Source organism: Barbatula barbatula, assembly GCF_947034865.1.
Source record: "Barbatula barbatula genome assembly, chromosome: 10".
Classification (NCBI taxonomy): Eukaryota; Metazoa; Chordata; class Actinopteri; order Cypriniformes; family Nemacheilidae; genus Barbatula; species Barbatula barbatula.
Window position 1 is genome coordinate 15,818,049 of NC_136773.1, and position 6,351 is coordinate 15,824,399.

Sequence of the window (6,351 nt, forward strand, 5' to 3'; positions counted from 1 at the left end):
ATTTAGAAAAAACACGTCGTGACCGGAAGAGATTACGTTTCCTCCGGTTTTGCGTTCGCGTCCTCAAAAGTCAAGATCATTCAGGTAACGTCAATTTAAAAGTTTCATCGTTATTGTCATCCTGTTCATTCTTTGGCGAATGATGTTAGGTTCTCTTTTGCTGCTAACTTGGGTTAGGAAACAAGCTCAAATCTACTGTAAATCTACTATTAAAACAGCAATATTTACGACATACTTTTAATCGTGTGGATTGTCGGGCATATTACAACATTCTTGAACAACGTTTAAACGTATTTTTCGTACACAGCATCATGAAGGTGAAATGAAAACAAGCCTCTCAGAAGCGCATTGCAGTGCGCATGTCATTGCTCATAGCTGCCTGTGTGCCTCCAGCCTGTGCTTAATCACGCACAATCAGTGACCTGCTTTTGTTCAAGAGTAAATGGTTATGATTACAGTAACTGTTGAGGGATATGTGAAGTTTCAGAGCTGACTTTGAACAGTATCTAACTGCGCTCAAAACTAATGACTAAATTACTCCAAGGCATGCAGTCCAGGTGAGCATAATTACAGAGATAAATGGGCCAGGTAAGTGACAGTGGCTTATGGCATGCTGCCACGGGACTGGGCATTTGTTGTGGAAGTCCCACTGTAACTATGGCCCATATACTTTAAAGCACTTCCTCTTAGATAAGCAGGAGAGGTAATTATGGACCACACCGATGGACCCGAGCACCTTTGTGAACCCCCCAGTTTCCCACATCTGTATTTTGGGTTACTTGCAGTCACGTACATTGATCAAAAGGTAACAGGGGTATTATTTATTTATTACGTTGTCTGGTCAGAGGCTCCATCATACAAACTTAATTTTAAATACATATATGCGTGTTAATCCATAACATTGTTGTTCTGCATGTTACTCCTGAAATACAAATTTTGCTAATTATAGTACAACCCTCATATAATACATTTATTTTAAGAATTAAAAAAAAGTGTTTTGGGGGAATAGTAACAGAGTTTTGATAGATAAAGTGGCATTTCACCAAGCATTGGTGTATATGTGTATAGAGTACACTTACATGATGTAAGCAATGTTTCTTCTCTCTCCCTCATCTCAATATGTCCACTTCACTTACACAAATAACCGCATAAGACTAACTAGTCCCTGTCAGAACTGAGTTTGTACATTTAAAATGCCAACTTTAAGAAGTTTTCTGCATGCATATTCAACAATTGGAACTTTTGGAATTTTCTCTCATAGTTTGCGTTCTTCATTACACTGTATTTGTTGTTGACTGAAGCAATGACCTTTACAAATGCAAAAGTATTTCTCTGTCTAGTATTTTTCACCATAAAATTTTGGTCATATTTCAGTGAGTGCCTTGGGCAAGTGGCGAGAAATGGTGCACCTGTGTGCTGTCTAAAGATAGGCTAGCAGTATAGGGCCAGAGAGCAGACTCCAGAGGACCCATCCGTCTCAATCGAAGGCTGCAGCTGACACCTTACAAAGAGGTACAATTAATAAGGACATTATCCGTCGGCAGCCAACAATGGGGGCCTGACGCACAGACACTAACCCCTGGAGGTCTGGAGAGTAAGGGGAGGGATGGCAAGCCTGGAGGCCTTTAGAACAAGGCTCATTAGGAGCAATTTCTCCACAACATGAAATACTATCCCATAATAGAGCCATCTTTTCAAACCATTATCAGCTTCTCTGTTTGGATTGGGTCATTTTCAAGGATCAATCATACATTTGTCAGGGACTGCCGAAACATGTTTCTTGTGGGGAGAAGAAAATGTCTATAGACAAAGGCCGCCAAGCTTCTTTTTGTGATAAAATGTGTGTCCTTGAATCAGATTTGTATTAAGTTCCTATTACAGTCCAAATGTGTTAATGAAATGGTCAATTTACTCTTTCTGAAAACACGCACATATTGTTCAGTTTTGTGGAAAACATTTGAGAAACAATTATATTGATTTAATTGCACATTTGTTTAAAAGCATATATATTCTTTTTACATTTCTCTCATGATGTCATGTAAAGAGCAAAAACAATCGTTCAAGTAAGGACTTATTTGCTATCAATAATAATCATATTCAGTGAATAATCATATTCTATGTTCTGTTGTATTTTTAAGTCCACTTAGTACAGCAGAGACTGAGAAAACATTTTGACACTTTCGAAAACATTAAGCTGATTTAAGATGTGTGTCATGCCATCATTCACGGTGTGACCACCCGCCTGATATTTCCAGTGATCGGGAAAGTTGTTGCTGGTTACTGGAGAAAAACCAGATTTTAGAAGAGGTCATTGCGCTGAAAAAGAAAAGCAGAAAAGAGTAAATAGCATGCTGTTTTTGTACAGTTTTTAAAAATCAGCTTTACATTTTTAAATGATTGTACAAACTGTAGAGGATTGAATATTTGGCGCATTAGTGCTACATAATGTTTTTGTGACATTTAAAATGACAGAGTTTTCAGGACTATTTCCCTCTTTACAAACAAAGCACTTACTATTATACTCAACAGTGCAGCATGGTAAATCAAGGCCGTGTCAATCCTGAGTGCTTTTAGGGAGATACATAAGTGTATATTAAATGAACCAAAACCTAATCTGTGCTTAACTCTTCCCCAGTTATTTGGAAAGTCAAGAGTTCCTTTCCCTATTATTGGTTTTCTTTTATGGTACATTCCATGGGGATGGATTGAGCTTGGTTATGGATTAACAGTGCGATCAATGGTTAGATTTGAGTCTGGCTTCCAGAGCCGAGGAAAATGAAATGGAAATGCCGTCAAACCTTATCGACTTGCTTCCATTGCAGGTAGAGGATAATATTGTGATGAGTAGCTAATCTCCCATTTTATACACAGCCCTCACCCCTCACATTTGGAGTGGTTGTGTTTTATTTTCTTCTTTCTTATTACTTTCTTTACATATTTAATGTTACCTAATGTATAGAATACATTTTTATTTGAATCCATTGTTAGTAATTATGTTTTCGTGAGAGCATTCAATGTTGACTTTTTCGTTGTGTTGAGAAAAAAATGCACATTGCTTAATGTTAAAATACAGCCGTAATCTTGTTGGTGTTTTGTGAATTTTTATTTTTTGTGAATTTTTTTATTTTAGCATTTCAGAATTCAAGTGTGAATTGAATTGGATTACAAACCTAGGTGTCAGCTCTTTTGACTTCAAAGTTTTCTTTAACAATTATAACGTATGCTATTGCAAGCCTATTATAGCTTTTTGTTTTTAGTTGTATACAAATGCAGCCATTGACCTCACTATTAATTTTTTTATTTGTTTTTTTATCGCAAGTATTTACATTTCTAAATGAGCTCTTTCTGATAAAAGGCACATCATTTAACTTTTCCTCTCTCTATGGTTTTCTCCCTTTAGATTTTACATTTTTATTCCCCGTTTTCTGACCTGAGGGATAACAAAAACTTTAATTAGGACTAAAAAAAGATGTTAAAAGACAATAAGCTGTAATTATTTGAATATGTGTAGTCTTTTTAATTTTTTTGTCATTAAAACAGATCTCAGTCTTAATTCTTTTCACTTTCCATCTCAGATTATTGCAGAAAATCACAATGATTTCCTCCATTAAATGCCACAAATTACTGAGTGAGAGAAGGGGCAAGGAAGGTGGATCCCATTCATTTCATGTTTCATTTTCTGCATTGTATTCCAAAGTCTGTCCTCACATGCCTGCTTCTGCTCTTTATTATTGGAGTAGAACAGTGATTAACAGCAATTTACAGTATAATTATGTGAAACAAAAGAAAGAAGTGCTGTCACTTTGCAAAAGAACAAAACAAGTGTGTATTACGGTGTACACCTGGACACCAAATGGCACTAACAAGATGCCTCAAAATTAGTATTGCAAAACAAAATCTAAGAATTTTAGCAGCAGCACCACAAACCTATAAGCTTGGATGTATTTCTGAACGTGGTCATTTTGTGTAAATGTTTCACATCCACTTTTAAGTCCTTTGTGTTGATATAAATATCAAAAGCATATCCTGTCTTTCTAGGGAAAAAAGAACTGGTGGGTGTTTCATCTAATTCTCAGAGTTAAATATTAGGACATTTTAATCCGTTTGATCTGCCTTATGGATCTATTCTATCTTGTATGTATTTGATCCAGCCCTGAGCATGAAAAGTTTTTTATTTATATGAACATATTAAATCCGCTGGTGCCAATAACACCATGGAGGTCTTGAGGAAATCACGGTCATAGGCAAGCTACGGAAAGTACTAAAGGGCTCCTTTTCTTAGTAGCTCTTATCTTCAGTGAACTCTTTAAAATGGAAGGTCCTCCATGGAGACTGGGTCAATATCCTGAGGGCTGGCACAGCAGAGAGGACTATTGATCTCTCCGTATCTGTTTCCAGCGCTCTACCTCTGCTCACATGATACATGCCACAATTCCTGCCCTTGTTCCTATCAAAGGGCCCTTCTGCAGGGCTACAAAGACAGCCGTGGCTTTCCGCCCAACATGGGGTGATTTTGAAGTTGTTTGCTGACATAATACTGTAACTGATCATATGGGGGCCTTTATAACCTTGTGGCGAAACAGAGTCTCCGTCAATCAAAGGGAGAGGAGACGGCGGTGGGATGCAAGGCCTGTATGACAATGAAAGCGAAACAAGAAATTTTAGGTTAACTGGCGATCAACCGAATGTCTCTGACTGTAATGAGGCCTCGGTTGCCCGTGGCAATGCGCAGTTCAGGAAGAGGGGCTTTCGTGGTTCTTCGTGCACCCTTTTGATCATGTTTGCTGGGAATCTCATTGTTGTTTTTAATTACTTTTCCGCCAAATGGCACAGATGAAAGATAGGTGTCTGTAATTAATAACATTTACATAAATTAGCATCACTAACAAGTCTCATTAGTAGCTTCTGGCTTTTGTTTTGACTGAAGTCTGGTGTCACCTACTTCTATAAGCACTAAGTATAGAGAACAGTATCAGAAAGGGGCTGTAATTCACTTGATCTCCGCCATATTTTTTGGTTTCTTCACTGGAGGTAATTAAATCAACTGCACATTCCAGTGATTAGGGTCAACCTGTGGAAAAATGCCGACTGCGTTATTACGCCATAATAAAATCGGCCAACTCTATTCAATTAGTCAGTTCAGAGAGATACTTTGTGGTCATGAACATGCAGTTTTCAGACGGGCTCAAATGGCTGATCAAAGGCTCTTGCAGCTTGCCGTTTGGCTGTGTTTAATGAGGGTCAGGACAATGTGCTTTATCTTCTGTTGCTATGCAGGAGACTCCTAAATGCGTAATTTTCGTCTTTTGATATTGGTCAGCGCGGTAATGACAGGGAGAAATTTTCTCCCATTACAATCAATATCGGCACAGCGCAAATGAAAGACGGGAAAATGCTTTCTTTCAGGTAGACCTGTCACCCTTATAATGACAAAAAAGCCCAGAGGTTTGTCTTCAGTGCAGTGGAAGTCATGCCTGAAATGCTAGATTACCTTCACGTACTACCTCCACAAAGGCTTCACGTATGTGGCATGGCAAATGGAGCAGACCCGGGGGCATGGTAATGACTCCCGAATGCCGCCCGCTCCCTCCGATCGTATGCTTTATAATGATGTATTATGTCTCCCGCGCGTAGCGAAAGCACTTTTTCTTCCCTCTTTATCTTTGTAGTGTGCAAGAGCTCAGGAAAAAAACGGCATAGTTACATCTGGTGTGGTAAATAGGCTTTATATAACCTGCATTTGTTGTGATGTTTGTGCGCAAAGACCGACCCCTCTTCTGCCTCCTGTAAAGACCCCCCCCCGCATGCACATTCTGTAACAATGTGCTTCAGCTGAGTAGATCAATAATGCACTCTTTTCCTGATGCCGGCACCAAGCGCTCTGTGATTAGTTTGACAGAAAATGACTCCCTAATCAGTGAAATGTATTCTGTTTTGGTGGCTAAATAAGGGTGTTTACTCTCGTCCCCGTGCAGGTCAGGGAAACTCCACACTTTGGTGCTTTGAAACAGGGCTCTATAATCTGTGCCAAAAGGACAGGCTGTCATTACACAACAACAGAGTAATAGACTGACATTGATGCTATGGCGAACAATTGGTTTTCCGACAACAGTTAGGTGGGCTGTGCACTAAATTATGAAGGAGAAGAGGCAAAGTGTCTGTGTGTGAAGCTGCAGAGTAGAAAGGCTTGTCTTGTCTTTGGATGTGTAACAGTACAGTTTCAATGTAATGTAAAAATAGAATGTTGCATTTGGTTTGTATGTGCATGTGATTTTTTTTCAACTTAAGTGCTTTAACTGTTTGTGAATCAATCAAGCACTGTACTTCTCTTATTACTGCCATTATGCAAAA

General features: G+C 38.7%; 1 long non-coding RNA gene across 1 annotated transcript; it reads left to right on the forward strand.

Moving 5' to 3' along the window:
- Positions 1–350: 350 nt before the first annotated feature.
- LOC306899866 lies at positions 351–3,551 on the forward strand. Its single transcript, XR_013787240.1, has 3 exons — positions 351–557; positions 678–805; positions 1,375–3,551. It is a non-coding gene; the product is annotated as an uncharacterized lncRNA (long non-coding RNA).
- The last annotated feature ends 2,800 nt before the right edge of the window (positions 3,552–6,351 follow it).